General features: G+C 42.4%; 1 protein-coding gene across 4 annotated transcripts in view; it reads left to right on the plus strand.

The window, feature by feature from the left end:
* hs3st1l1 (heparan sulfate (glucosamine) 3-O-sulfotransferase 1-like1) overlaps nt 1-15,666 on the plus strand; it is a 53,816-nt gene that overhangs the window by 15,068 nt on the left and 23,082 nt on the right. Inside the window, exons 1-2 of one of the 4 annotated variants that reach the window (XM_037122603.1) lie at nt 4,246-4,302; nt 7,477-8,008. The exons of 1 other annotated variant lie outside the window; for it this stretch is intronic. The gene's annotated coding sequence lies outside the window, so the exon portion shown is untranslated. Of the gene's footprint in view, nt 1-4,245; nt 4,303-7,476; nt 8,009-9,933; nt 9,957-15,666 lie in introns of those variants that run through there. 2 more of the 4 variants (XM_037122602.1, XM_037122605.1) reach the window with 2 other exon arrangements.

Genomic DNA, 15,666 nt, shown 5'->3' on the forward strand with positions numbered 1-15,666 from the left:
ATGCTATCTGCTAAAATAGCCAACAAAAGACCTGACTGTTTTGTCAACATCGTGGTCTCCATGCAAGAGTCCTGCTGCAAGTTTCACTCTTTCAAAAGTTTCTGCAAAACCACAGATGAGTTAAGACAAGACGTTTTCCTTATGTTGCAACTTCATGCCTGTTTGAGTTGATTTTCTAATTCTTTTTCATGTCACCGCGCTGTGCTTATGGTCTGCTTTAGTTTTAGCCAATCAAACACTTGGCTAGGTCAGGAAAACATCATGGTTTGGCTTCAAATACCGTTTTAATCGCAGTGATCACAGATGGAGATGGTTCTGTGGTGTGACTGTTTCGCAACATTGTTGTCCCCTTGATTGTCCAGCAATTAAGCAAATAATGTGAACGTGATACGTCATATTTGAGACAAATGTCAATCTTGGACATATCTGTAGTTTACAGAAACGTTAGCCGCTCACATTATATCCTGCCGCCTTTGCTGAATTTGACCCTGAACTTCTCTTAAGTGACAGTTAATGGATAAAATAATTTGATGATTTTCTTTTAGACCACTCATTTATTCTTTTTCACATTATGGCCCATCAGGCTGATAGAATTTGATAGTATTTGATTGCCAATTAAAGGTGCACCGTTAAATATTAATGTCTGGGACTGTGAGGTAAAACCTTTTTCATTGTTTTACAAATCAGCCCAACACAAACAATACTAATTAACAGATTGTGTTTTTTAAATTAATAATTTTCTAATCGACAAATGTGCCAATTTGAATTTGGTGTAACAAGTCTGAAAGCACTGGGTTGTTTTTTGTTGCCGGTCCACCCTCGATTTTGATCTTTTCTTCAGTTCCTCCAATGTGATGAGAAGCGCAGGCCAAGTTTACACTTGACGCTCCTCCATGATTTTGTTTTGCTCACGGGATAATCAAGTCCTCTGCATTTTAAATCCTCACTAGTAGGTCAATGAGCGGTGGAGTGGGAGGTCACAGCTCTTGAGCTCGTCCTCCAGAAAAAAAATAAAGTATTTCATTCCCATTCAAGGAATTGATGGGGTGGCTTTTTGCTTTCACCATGTCGATTGAGTCACCTCACAGCCGGTGGTGGTTCCCTCTTACAGAGGCGTTCACTTGATACTCAGCAAGTAGCCATGACCAATCATAATGAATGACCCGGAGTGCTGGCTTTTCATCTCACAGAGAAGCATAATAAAAACCAAGGTAAGTGTCATAATGGAGCTGTGAGTCATTTGTAAAGGTTCAACATCTTTTTTTTTTTTTTATTTCACTTTTTCAACCAGCAGAATATTCTAAAGGACAGAAGTAAATCTTATAGGTGGATGTGAATTATGTGGAGGCAGCAAAAGCTAAAGCTGCACAACACAATCTGGTAGAAAACAACAATAATTTAAAGCCACACTTTGTAGTTTTGGGGAAGAAAATTTAAGAAGAGGGAAGCTCTGCAGATTATTATTATTTTTTTTATAGATGGTGGACCCTGCCACCTTCCTAGCATCAAACAGTGTTGTGGGGACCTTATTTTCCCCTGACAGCTTGTTTATTTGTTTATTATCTATAAGTTACGGAATACATAACCATTTCTAAGTTTGCATTATCACCTCATTAACATTCAAATATTCAAGAGTTTGAATTTCTCCTCCAAAACTACATAGTGGCCCTTTGCTTAATGCATGTAAATGTAGAATAATACATAATTCAAACAGGATCGCTTTTAGTGATGATCACAGAGTATTATCACCCAACTTTAAAGTTCACTCCAATCCACTCTAATCTGTCATTTTCAGTCCCAGCTGTTGCCTGTGAGAAAAAAGCTTATAGCTCTGCTAATCCAAGCATCACACATCAGCGGTGAGCAGAGCTGTAAAGATGAATCGATTAGATAATAGATTGTCAACCATGACATTAATCACCAAGTATTTTGGTTTTTTTTTTTTAAGGAAACAGTCAAATTCCCAAATGTTTCTTTCCTCCTCTAAGACGTTCTTTCTATCTTTGGTTGAAGACTAAAAAAGACATTTGAGGATGTTGTCTTGCGTTTTGGGAAATGCTGATCAGCATGTTTCTTCACCAATTTTCTGGCACTTTATAACTCAAACAGCTAACTGATTAATCAAGAAAATAATCAACAGATTAATAGAAAAATCATTAGCTGTACTCTTATTAAAATAAGATTTCAAAGTCATTTAAAAACTCCTTATAGTTTGTTTAAGCAACACATAAAATAACATGGTCTTGTCGATCGTTGGAGTTTTGGAGCATCAGAAATCCTTCTCAGACTGTGGAAATATTGTGGCAATGCAACCATCCTGACTTTTAATGAGGTGAAATGTAATGGAAAACATCAGATTGGCCTTGTGTTAACCAAGAGCCTCCTCTGATTTCCAAATGTTTAAATAAACATGAAGCATATGCCACAGTTGCAGCAGTTTGGCAAGACACACAGTGCCAAAAGCGATAGAGGCGTTTCATTGTTTTCACTCCCACAACAAAATATCTGAACACAGTTGAGGCGATGTAAAAGATACTGTTTAGAAAGGAGGGAAAATAAAATACGATAATCTGCAAGTAATGATGTATCACCGAGCAAATCAGTGGCTATGTTCTTGCTCAAGCCAAATATGAATCCCAAGCATCCCTGCATGTTTAAATCAGCATTCAGTTTTAAACAAACACTTCCGACCGTGCATGAAGAAGCAGTGGGGATGCTTGAATCCCTGCAGTAACGTTATAGATGCACCCCACTCTTGCACTCTCTTAGAGGAACTGTTGTTATATCTGCATTCTGAAGTTCACAGAAGACGTTCCAGCATCCAAATCCCGTCTGCGCTGTTCCTCGAAAGTTGGTCGTCTTTTCGTCACTTCAACCAGAAAGTATTGACAGTTAAGGGGCGACGCATTCCTCTGAGGGAAAAGTGTCACATTGATCCAAAACAACATCTCAGTCATGATGGCGCATGCAGTCCAAAAGCCCCAGCGTACCTCGGGAAGGAATCGTCCTCAAACAGGACGGGTCCCCCTCACCTATCAAGACATCAGATCCGCTCTTAGCGGGCCTTGATAGAACGATAGCAGAACAAGCTGATGCAACTCGCCGGGGAATTATGAAACTACGCTCGGCTTCATATGCTCAATGAGAATTTCATCAGCGGGAGTCTTTTCCAGGCCATGGTGGGACAAGTCAGAGCAGCGCTGGTGCAGCTCGCTGGCTCGGAGCGTTGCAGCTGCAGATTACACAACATTTAGCAGCGACAAACAGAGCACTCAAATTACTGAGAGGACAGCTGTGTTAGAGCTACCGGCTGTATGAAGAGCCAGAAGAAGGTATAGAATCCATTCTCCGATAAATAATTGCTCACGCTGCAGATTTGATGTTAGACTCTCCCCTGAAAAGTTAACAGCGTTAAGGATAAGATTACTGCCCTTATCTGTCAAAATATCATTGAGTCAGCACAAGGAGTTCATTTTGAGCTTCAAGACCTTGTGACTCAAGGTGTCTTGCCGGCTGTGGGCTGTAGGTTATCTGTGCTGCTTCGGAGACCAGGCGCCTGATAAATTATCAAATACATCTCCACACTGCAAAGCGCCGCCCGCAACTATTCCATCTCTTACACCCCAGTACTCCTCAAAGTAGGGTCAGAAAGAAACCCTTGGGGTCCTAGATTTCCTATTTCCCGACATTTTTTATTTGGCACAGCGCTATATTTTATTAAGAGGGACAGAGTTTTAGTTTCCACTCCCCAAACTGTTCACCCCATCACTTGAAACGGCTCTACTGTGCTCAATTAAAGCTAAAACTGACTTTCTCCTTTACCCCAATTTGGATTCCCATGTCAGCCTCGCAGCTGCTGACGAGGCTGCGACTCGTTCATTGTCCCCGTTTCCGACACGCTGTCATCCTTTGTCGTCTAAACACCATGCATTTTTAAGCAATCAAATATGATCTCTGTCCTTCTCCCTCTCTGTAAATGTGGTACGGGGCTGCTGAAATATAAATGCGCCCTTCGTTTGCCCTCTCTTTGGCTCTCGTTTTAGGCATCTGGCTACAACAGCTCGGAGTCGGCTGAGTCTCCTGTAGGAAGCAGGCAGCGGAGTCGACGGGGATGTTAGACACACACGTACACTTCCATTATGAATGGGGATTTTGGATTCACATGTCGCTCCCAGGCATATCTGACCCTTCTCTTTGTAACAGAGCTTTGTCTTTTTCAGACATCACGTCCCACCTGTGAGCTGATGCATCTGTTTTTAGACTTACAGACGCACGCAGATGTCACAGAGGGAGAGAATAAAGGTAATGTTCAAGCATGCGGGTTAAACTTTAGAGACTGCTTCAAACCAAGGTGGAGGGAAAAGTTTCCTCTTTGCTGGGTGAATGGAGAAAAATCAATAATTCCAGGGACAAGCACGGCGTGTGGAGATATCTGTAACGGGCAAAGAATACCACCTAACCACTGCTTTATAATATGCTGTATCATACACAGCACACATTGCTATGCACCATCTGAACACAAAGTACAGTCTGGTGAAGACTGACAAGGATGATAAGAGTGAAGGTGGTATAGAAGTGCCTTAAACTTGCATTTCTAGTGGCCAGCACTAGATTTGACTGAAGTGATTTCAGCAGAACACGTAAGATTTGCGCTGATGAAGGCTCTGCGCTGAAACACGTTCGCTTTATGCCCACAACAAAACTGAGATTCTTTTGTTGCTGAGAGAGCTGGAGTTTTGTTCTTTGTTGATTCCAGTGCACCCACCATGTGTTTTAAACATTGGAGTAGTGCGGGTTCCTATTCTTTCAAGTAACGTGAACTAACCACATACCGATCAGTGGAGAGCTGGAGATCAGGTTGGAGATGGAACCACTCACTGTAAACATGGGTGAGTTTGTTAAAATAGCATGTCTTAATGTATTTGTCCTTTCAAACCAGAAACACATGATTAATACTGCAATATTTAGATGTTTCTCTACTGGAAATCACATGCAATACAGCCAGCAGCAAGCAGAGATGGTGTAATTTCCTACCTGAAAATTTGTCAAGGTATACAATTCAACCAGGGCAAGAGAGCTCACTGACTGATGTAAATCATATGCTACAGTCACTGCAATGATCGGTATCCAACAAGTGGAAGAGGGGGCAAATGTGTTTACAGCTGTAAGAGAGGCTACGCTTAAAGACATGGTTCCAAGCCCGCCATCACACAGGCAAACAAGATGTACACTTTTGACAGTTGGGACAGTGGTGCACATTTTATCTTTCCTGGAAGGCTTTTTTTCCCCCAATTGTTACACAGAAAAACGTGTCCGAAACATGTGTAAAGAATGAAAAAAAAAAAAAAAGAGTGATTGAGAGAAAAGTTCAAACCCTGCTTATTCTCTCACCCTGAGAGTAGAAAGGTGTGTTAGAGAGAGGATAGAAAAGTACCTTGTTTGGAATATACTGACCCCTTTAACAGGGTCGACCATCACTGTAACGTCCTAACATCCAACAGTCTGACAACACACCGCACACAGTGACTGGCTGGGTGGCAGAGGTGAAAGAGAGGCCAGTGTTTGAAATTCTCAGGTTTTTTTCTTTCTTACACAACATTTCTGTCACTTTTTCAACCACCATGTGCAACACTACGAATGCCTCCAGGGAGTTACTGTCTGAAAATGTATACTGTTACCCTCGTATTTAAATGGTATCCTGTCTGCCCCCTCTCATGCTTTATTTACGCCTGGAGGGATATTTGCAGCCTCTGTGATGACCGGCATTTCACCCTTTGAGTGAAGCGGATCAGATCAGCTGTAAACACTTCAAATTTCTGACGCGGTAGGTCAACAAAATCTCTAAATGTGACAAGCTCAAAAAGACAAAACAATCCTATGATGCAACTCATTTTCATTTGAGCTAACTTGTATCAAACCAGCCAAATCCCCAGAATGAAATGTCGACATTGTACCTTTCTGCATAAAACGATTAATTCGTACCTGTCATATGGGTTATATCAACAGCTCCACAATATGTGCCACGTCACGTTCAGAGAACATGTATTTGAGCTGTCTCCACAGCCTGTTTGGTATTAATACACACACAAACAAAGCAATGTTGACACAGTTTAATGTAATTTTTCTTTGGAGTCAGTAGGCATATATGTACTGCTGTACATCTATACTGTGTAGTGTTGCAGTAATGACAAACTATCAATAACGTGCCTGTTCAGACACTATATTCCTCAAGAAATCACAGCAGTGACATGTTTCCATCCATTGTTTGACCAGTTCCATCGGTAGGTTCTTTCAGAAAGGAACTTTAGGAAGGATGCAACAATTTGATGGCATCCAAACAGATTTTCAATATGAGTAAATGTTTTTTTTGTTTTTTGTTTTTTCTGTCAGTACAATACAGTTATTTAGGGAAGAACAATTCAACCACCAGGCATATGGAGGTGAGATGAAATGGAAATAATGGACCTTTCTGTTGCTGTGTACATGTTTGGTGCTTTCCCACCTCGCCTGAATTCGCCATTCATTCCCACCTGCCACTGGCAAATTCAGATAGTCCAAAGAAATACCAAACCAGCTGAAAGCCAGAGCTTGTTAAATAGCAAATTCATCCGTGTCACTTACACCGAGGGGCACCAGATAGCCGAGTTTGTCCCCATCTCTTTTTAAAAGCACGATTTGTTAAGAACTATCTGGGAAACAGCACAGCTACAAGAAGTGCAAATCAACAAATGCAAACTGCTGACGGTGCTGTCTGCACTAGATATGATATCGGCACTGTTTGATTGACGTGGTGGTGAAGTTAAACACACACACTTCAGACCAACGTTGATTGATTGACAGTGTTGGGGTAAGCGTTGTGTTTTTTGTTTTTTGTTTTTTTTCCAAAGAGCCCATCCACACCACACGTGACTATATTAATGTCGACTATGGGTGTGTTTAATATAGCCGAGACTACACACTCTCTGTGAGACTGAAACTTGCTGTATTTGGTCGGCCTGGTGATGAAGCCTAATCCTCCGAGCGCACTTTCGTTTACATTCTTGGATCACATGTGCATTCCTTGTTCTGTGGACTGAAATAAGCTCTGTTGTGTTCCATACGACTGAGCCTACAGTTAGAACTTATTTATTCCTATCATAATATATCAGACTACGATCCTTCTCTGCCTTCTCATCCCTGTGTCCAAGGCCATTTGGTTAGTTACTCGTGTAATAAGCAATGTATTACTCTACACAGACACTTATAGTGTAATATAATGTATTACTTTGATACAAAGGTAACTAGTAATATGTAATATATTCAATATATAATAATATAGCCCATCCAGTACATTTTGTATTGAGATGCCATCATAGTCCTTTTCACCTGGCCACAGACACACACTGAGTGCACAGGTACTGAAACAAAAGCATCAGTCTGCCACTCACGCAGGTGGAAGCTGACAGCAGATGATCAGCTGTGGACTCCTGTGTTAAGGTGCGGGCTGCAGCTCCTGCTCGGCTGGGAATGCAGAGTGTGAGGAGAGGAGAGAGGAGAGAAGAGGAGAGGAGAGGAGAGCAGAGCACCTTGCCCTGATCATCTGACGGCAGACGGCTCCTCCCCGCTTCCCTCCAGTCTGATACGCACAGCGGCGGCTCGGGCACAACTCTGCCCGCCTTTCTACACACGGGCTCGTCTGCGTGAGCCGGAGACGGAGTCGAGTTCTCCACTTTGAATAAACGAGGACTCCGTCAAACCCCCCCCCCCCACCCCCCTCCTCCACCTCCACCTCCACCTCCACCACCCGGTGTCTGCTTTCAAATGAATCAGTGATGAGAGTGGCCGAGAGCGAGGACGGACGCTTTTCTTCTGCGTGGACCGGCACAAAAGTGCGCTTCCTCCGTGGTTCAGCATCACCATCCTCCTCGGCACCACCACCATCATCATCATCACCATCCTCATCCTCCGCTCCTGAGATCAACCCGAACCCAAGAGGCGCGCTGAGATCCTCGCCGAAGCCCCCTGCGAGGTAACCAGATTTTCTCTCAAGATCTCCTCTACTTTCTGTGTGTGTGTGTGTGTGTGTGTGTGTGTGTGTGTCTGCGTGCGCGCTTGGATCATGCCACACTTGGATCTCCCCAGCGTCTGACAAAAGGATGTTTTATGCTTTTGAATTCACGGGCGATTAATTTATCAATTATTAAGCCAGAATAAATCCAGCATGGGCTCACAGTGAGCTCAATCTCTGACATCCTGAGACGTGATCAGTCATTCATGTGAAGAGAGCGCCTTGTCCTCTCCCAGCAGCTCACATTTAAATCCTCAGTAATAGAGTATTGATCAGGCTAATTAAAATGCTACATCCAATAAATTAGCTTTATAAGCTCCTGGGGAACAGTGTTTAGCAGGTCCCACAGGCGTGGCATATGAAAATCAACTTTGAGTCAACAGTATAGAAAGGCATTAAAAGTTTTTTTTTTCTTTAAATGTATTAAAGGTGCAATACATAGAATATTGGGGTAGAAGGAGGTGTGCCTTATCGTGAGTGAAGGCGACTCAGCTCGTCTTGAAATCAGAAGGTGTGTGCTCATATTCCTCTTTTTAATAACAAAAATAGGTGCAGGATTATTTTATTTCTCGACATGTTGTGAGTTTTAATTTATTGTCTGATGCGACACAAAAGCCAAGAGCACTTGAGGAGCGTGTTAAACTTGCTGAACACTATGGGGCTATCGCCTTGTGAGCTATGAAGTGGTATCATGAGACAGGAAGCTAGCCGGTTAGCATTGCTAACGTCTTTGATGTGATGGCAAAATTTCCTCACATACTGTTGATACTTTTGTTTTGTTTTGATAAAAATTGTGTATTGCCCCTTTTAAGCAATTAATTTACAGGCAAATTTTGAATTTGTAATGTTTACAGTATCAATGAGGTTATAATACAAACTTAGATTTTTATTCTTTCCATGACTGAAGAAAAAAATGCTGTTGAGGGAAAATAAGTCCAAAGTTAGAGAGGTGGCAGGGTCCGCCACATATACAAAGTACGAACAGTAAGAAAATTGTGTTGTCATTTCAGGTCAGTTTGTTCATTCAGTTTGTTCAGTCATGACATTTAGATTAAAAATCATTAAGTCGAGACCTCTTGTGAATACAGTTACTTCTCCAAAACCACACACTGCACCTTTAAACAGAGACAATTCGTAGAAGCTCTACTTTTATTGCTGAAGACCACTGGATCAGAAACTGGAATTGCATCGTGCTGTGTCTTGATGTTCAAGCCGAAGGGCAGACACTTTTCCCTCTGCTCCTGCTGAAATGCAGCCTCGATGTAGCAGCGTCACATCTCCTGTATCTGGTATCAGACCTACCCAGTGAAATTCCAGTAGCCGCGTATCAGCGTCACAGGATGCAAATTGCCACAGACTGTGCAATTCACCTTTAATTACGAGGCATGTGGGTGTTGCCTTCTGCGAGCCGGCGCTTGTAGCTGCAGCATTTCTCAAAGGCATCACGCGGCTGTTTGACTGGAGTAAGTTCTCTGATGAAATTCAAACGAAACATACTCTGTTTTCAGCAGCAGCAGCAGCCGCAGCCTCGCTAATGTTCACAATTACTGTACGAGCGTAGACTGCTCATTACCCTGTGAGATGGTGTATAGTGCACACTTAAGGCCGAGCTGCACATTTATTTTGCGTGAATACCTTTTTTTTCACTCATTTTGGATATATATTTAAAAAAGCTGAAAATTAAATATATGTGTTAAACATGAATAAATGATTGAATCAGTCAGTCTGACAACAGAGGTCAAAAGGTCAATATGAAAGCGGGGCCGTCCTCATTATTTCCATACCGGGGCATTTATCTGAAGCTAAACTGGGACACACTTAGCTGCTCGCGCTGCAAACAAATGTGTGAGTAAGGGTGAAGTTGGATGGACGGCAGCGGGCTGGATGTTCTGTGGGATTTTCCCCGCCGGTAAGTGTTTACGAGTGCGGCTGTAAAGACGATGGTGGTCCAGGGTGGCATTATGATTTCTGAATCCCCGCAGAGAAGTCAAGGTGTCTCAGTGATGTATGACGGGACAAATACACCGGGTCGGTGGATGTTACGCCATAACGTCGGGAGGGTTTTCATGTGGGAAGGATTGAGAGAGCAGGAGGAGGTGGGGAGGGAAAGTGTTTTCTTGTGTACAGTTTCCTGTTATTAGGTTTCTGTTTGATGGAGTTGGCTCCACGCCAGCGACACGAAAGTGCATTTTCTTTTTCCTCAAGTTTTCCTAATCAAACGCAAAGAGAAAATCACAAGAGAACGGGATTAATAATTGATGAGGTAATGTTTGGCGAATTAAAAGATGAAAACTATTAGCTGAAGCGTACTGGGATATTTGTTAAAAATGCAAATGAACAGAATAGTTTTTGTGTATCTGTGCTGGGCGGGTTGGCTCGCGTCTCTGTGAGGAGATAAGAGAGCTTTCATGAGAGAACTCGGAGCTCTCTGCTGTAAAATGTGATCGATGCTTTCTCAAGGCCTTCGTTTGTGTATTAAAGTGCGACTGAAATTGAAATTTGTTTCTGCCGAGATATGAGAATCCTTGGTGTTTGTTTTGACTTGTGGGCTTATTTGGTAAAAAAAAAAAATGTGTTCATGTGAAGAAATGTATTTATTTATTTCACCTTAATTTTTCTGCAGTGCCCCCTACATTTTTGGACTTGCTTTGGTGGAACATTTTTGATGTCGGCTGGCGAGCCCTGGTGTTAAAGTGTCTTGTTTGCATCTTAATGCCGTCTGATATGAAGAATACAGGTCCGGTGAGACAGTCTACGGATTGTTGTGGTTAACCATTTGTTTCTCCGTGACCCCTCATCATAGTTGTGGGTCATGAATCCAATCTTAGATCAACATGTGGCGTGTTCACAGTCCCGTCATTTGACATCGTCACAACTGAACCCACAGCTGAAAAACAGCTTCTGCTAGCTAGTATAATTCTAGAGGTGTGAATCTTGATAAGCCTTGTGATCTGATCACCATTCATCTTTCAACTCGGCTCTTGTCTGCACGCACATCTCTCAGCGTGTCTCTTGAATTTTTGGATGATTAGCCAAGTTTGCTGTATTCTTTATGGTTGCAGACGTTAGCTTGCCACAGATGGCAGTGACACAACATGAAACTCGTAGTATCACCAGGGTCTCTACACACAGCTCAACTGAACCACATACACTCTACCCAGATGTGTCGATCCCCGAGTACGTCTGGGCTGCCATGACGATGGCTAGAGGAAGAAGCTACTGCTAACACAAGTTGTTCAAAAACTTTCTTTTTAGTAAACTCTGTGTACACAAACAATGTTCTCAATGCTCGTGTTCATGTGTAGAGACCCTGATGATACTACGAGCAAAGTTTCATGTTGTGTCGAGCCTTCTTAGTGTTCTAAAAATAGTGATTTTGATGCTAGCATAAAAGTGCCCCATGCACTCCCACTGAAAATTAGTTTGACCTGAAAACGAAAATATGGTAAATCTTAAAAGTGCTTCTTTCATCGTAATTATGCTTTTACACTAAGGTTTGACTCGTATACATTCATAAAAAAAAAGCCTAGGTTGCATTTTGATGAGAGTTTCACTTTAAAAGCACAACGATGCAACTTCACTTTGTAGCTTTATTCTCTAGCTGAGGCCAGAAAACTCTGTTATAAACTATGATATAATTCTGTGTTGGCAACAAGCTCCTGACTATGCTCTTGTCTCTGCATTGATGCAGAATGGTTCACATCTCGAAGATAAGATCAGAATACACGAAAAGTATCTTTATATTTTGAAATCTCCTCAAAATCACTGAATAAATGTAACAGGCTGACTGACAAAATCAAATATCACAACATCTTTGACCAAATATCTTGATATCAATATTACAACCATACTGACTATTAGTACTTTCACAAATATTGACACAATTATGTTTTTTATGTTCTGGTAAAGTCAGAAAATCACTTCACCGTATCTCTCATATCACATAAATGATACGATATCCATATAGTATCAATAGTTTACAAGAGTTCAAATTTCAGTTCAACTTTATTAACCATTGTGTTGTCATACTGAGGAGGGCCGCGGATGTGGGACAGCGTAACAGGATGGCTTCCTCTTGTTGCCACAGCGACAGGGTTCATAAGCACCAGGTATCATTATTTCCCAGGCAGCCAGTTAAATAGAAGTTGTCAGCTGTCATGTGTCTGACAGTTGACTTTGATCCGAGCTAATGATCGCTGTGTTTGTCTCGGAGCTGCAGGACCTTTCATTATGCCATCGAGCAGAACATGCACGTGGTTTCAGAAGCGAGCCGCTTGACCTCGGGGATGCTCAATACGGCCCGGCTTCATGATTTTTTTTATCTTAACACCATTGTGATTCAGTTACCCGAGTACGATCACTCATCCGGCATTGTGATGGTAATGTCATACAGAGGCTAATGTTTGTGTGTGCCTGTAGAGTTGGCTGGATCTCCTGTCTGCCTCTCCTGTGGACTGATTACTGATCAGACTAGCATTTCATATCAGCCTTGAGGGGGGAAATTAGAGGATTAGCAACAACTTCATGCTTATTCCCCCTACGTATCTTCCGGGCCTCCAAATCCTGTGGAAGCTATTGTTATTTTAAGTAGCTTGGCAATTGAGTGTGGAAGCAAGCTCTAATTCTCCCAAGTCTTGGGAGATGTGGAGCGGCAGTAAGCTAACGTTTTGGAGCTACCTCCTCTGCTATTCATGTTCTTTCATGATGTGAATGTGATCAACTGAAAGAGGGCCGCGGAGCTGGCTGCCAGGACCTCTTCACTCCAGTCCTCGGTTCATACATAATAGATAAGTCACTGTAACTTACAGTACAGGGGCATAACTAGGCTAATGCCCAAATTTGCATATTTCTGCTGAATTCCATAATTCATGAGTGTGCAGCAGGCAGCCAGCCACGGTGCAAAGAGCCACCTTGGTCCATACGCTATATCTCAGGGGTTGATACCCACCATGTGCACTGACGGCACGGTATTAAAAAAAGCAGCATCGATGCTGTCAGTGCCAGACACCGGGGAGCTGCGCCTTCGTCATCAAACGCCTCAGAGTTTGAACTCAGCCTTTGGGAAAGCCTTATTAAAGGAGCACAGTGTCTCGCAGACAGAATCAGACAACAGGCCCCTTCCTGCTTAATTTACTGCCGCTCTGAAATAATAGAACGGGTGGGACGGGGCGACCGAGGAGACGGCGGAGGGCAATGACATCGCGTGAACACATTTCACGGGCCACGTTTTCATCAAGGGGTTCAAGAAAGCCTGACGCCCGCCATCACCGCCGAGTGTTATGAAGTAGATTCATCATTCCGCTTGATGACGAGCGGAGTTATTTATTCATTACCTTTGTTCTCAGCCTCAGATGAGTAGGCACATGTCAGCCACATCTCTCATTATTGGTGATTGTGTGTCATACATCCCTATTTTTTTCCCCATCACACCCATGTCTTGTCATATTTGTCAGATTAATGGTATCTGTCGCTTCGGAGGGATCACGACCCCGTCGCGTGGAGTGAGATTTGTTTTGATTCCGATGCCTCTGCTCCTCCATATGTATCCATTTATCCTGTGTGGGTGTGAGCGGTTTTGTGAGGCCGAGGAAGGGAGAGGGAACAGATAGTGTGAAGAGATTTGCACCGGTTTCTGTGTGTGAAATATGTTCCTCATCTGTCTGGTAGCCCGAGAGCAGATTATTTAAGCAACATTTTAATGAAATGATTTCACTGGAACGAGGCCTTTTCCCATTAACGTGGAGATTTTAAGATTATCATGGGTGAAGAGGGACATCATTTTAAAGCAGATTTATGAGTGTTTTGCATATTGAATGGAGTCCGGTCAACCCTTGGGTCTGCATTTAAAAAAAAGATCAAGTGTTTGTCAGTCATTTGGTAGGACAATGTTAATTCAGCCTCACTCTGTGCGGCAGCTGAGGCCGTTTTTTTCTCTTTTGTCTGCTTCCCCTTCGCTCTACACATCACTGGAGGTAGTTTTAAAGGAGCAGATGAATACTCATGAGAACAAAATGTCAAGCAATGGTCGGTCCTCCTGGCTCGTGCTCTTGCCACCACCAGAAGCAACGTTTGACATTTGTTCTAAAGGCAAAGATCCGGGTTTGTCTAAATATGAAATTTGATCTTTAGAGACATTGATTTAGGTTTATTGTGCGAAGGTCAGACACCTAACAAAAGGCAGTGCAGACAACCTGTGCTTTGATTCCCAAGTTAAGCACAGAGGAGATGAAAGTAACCACCTCCTGGTGTCCTTCAGATCCAAACCTTTACTGCTTGTTAAACAGAACCAAGCTATTTTTGAGGTGATAACCAATTGTCCAACATGTGTTTCAGTGGTACCTATAGTATTTTTTTCAGCAGTGGTGCAACAACCTGCAACCAACAGATTGAGTCCTGTGGTTAGTTTTGATTCTGTCCTCAATTTCACATTCATTCATTCATTCAGCTGTGGTACGGCCCAAAACAGCCTGCACCCAATGTGGAAGAAACCGTGAACTTCATCTCCATAATATCTCCACAGGTGAATTCATAAATGTTATGAGGTCTCTCCCAACTATTGAAATGTGAGGAAAGGCAGTTTGAAAGCTAACCAAAGAGCAACGCGAATAATCTTTTGGAAACTCCAAACAGCGTTCACTCTGTCCAGGCTAGCACAAACCAATAGCCACAGCTCACTAACATTAATGCGTAACCACTGTCTTCCTTATTGAAATGCTGATTTGCAAACTGAAGTTCTAACATTAGCGTACTTGCATAGCAGCTTCTAGTCCTCATCAAATAAAAGACCATATGAATCAACTATTAAAGCAGCTTTTTAAGACTCATATTTGAGTTTTTTGTGTAACTGTAACCTCTAGAGGATGCAGTAATTATTGTGGCTGCAAAGGAGGAAGTCAGGTGAAGTGGTATAAAGAGCAAAAAGTCTGTATGTCCAGTGTGAAAACACAAGCCAACACAGTGTTTTAACTTACTAAGACAGTTAAATCACATCACGTGCAAAACCTAAACAAAGGAACAAGCTTGTTTGGTACAAAGCTCAGAAAAATTCACATCATCATTTTGAATTTTTTTCCCGGTGAAAATAAAGTGCAAAACTACTCTTCAAAATTGTCAAAAATAATTACATCGTGATTCTTTTTTCAATGTCATTCAGCCTCACAGTCGAGGCTTTTCTTGCTCTGTACTTACCTTTGTAGGCTGAAGAAAGGAAGCTACCCAACTGTAGGGTGTGCTCACATAGTTTGTGTGTGAAAATCATTCCCAGCCCATTGATATCAATGATTGTTTAAAATTTCAGCAGTTAAACACTGTGCTGTACAGGGAGATATAATGTTAAGACTAAGTATTCAGCGAAGACACATGGATGGATAAAGACTAGGCACAGAGGAGCGTCCAGAGAAAGCTATCCGACCAGTGTTAATGACGTCCCGGTCATGCTTACTGACGAAGCCGTCTCTTGAGGCTTGCAGGGAGCTGTCCGCGGTGCTGAATGAGACTGTTCATCTCGGTTTCTGGAGAGGAGGATGCCCAGATGAGGATCTCTTTTTTTTTTTTCCATCTTAAAGGGGAATACCGCTTATCTGAAACTTGAAATTGAACTTTGGAATACGCTTTTCCTC

The sequence above is a fragment of the Acanthopagrus latus genome, chromosome 15, assembly GCF_904848185.1.
Source record: "Acanthopagrus latus isolate v.2019 chromosome 15, fAcaLat1.1, whole genome shotgun sequence".
Classification (NCBI taxonomy): Eukaryota; Metazoa; Chordata; class Actinopteri; order Spariformes; family Sparidae; genus Acanthopagrus; species Acanthopagrus latus.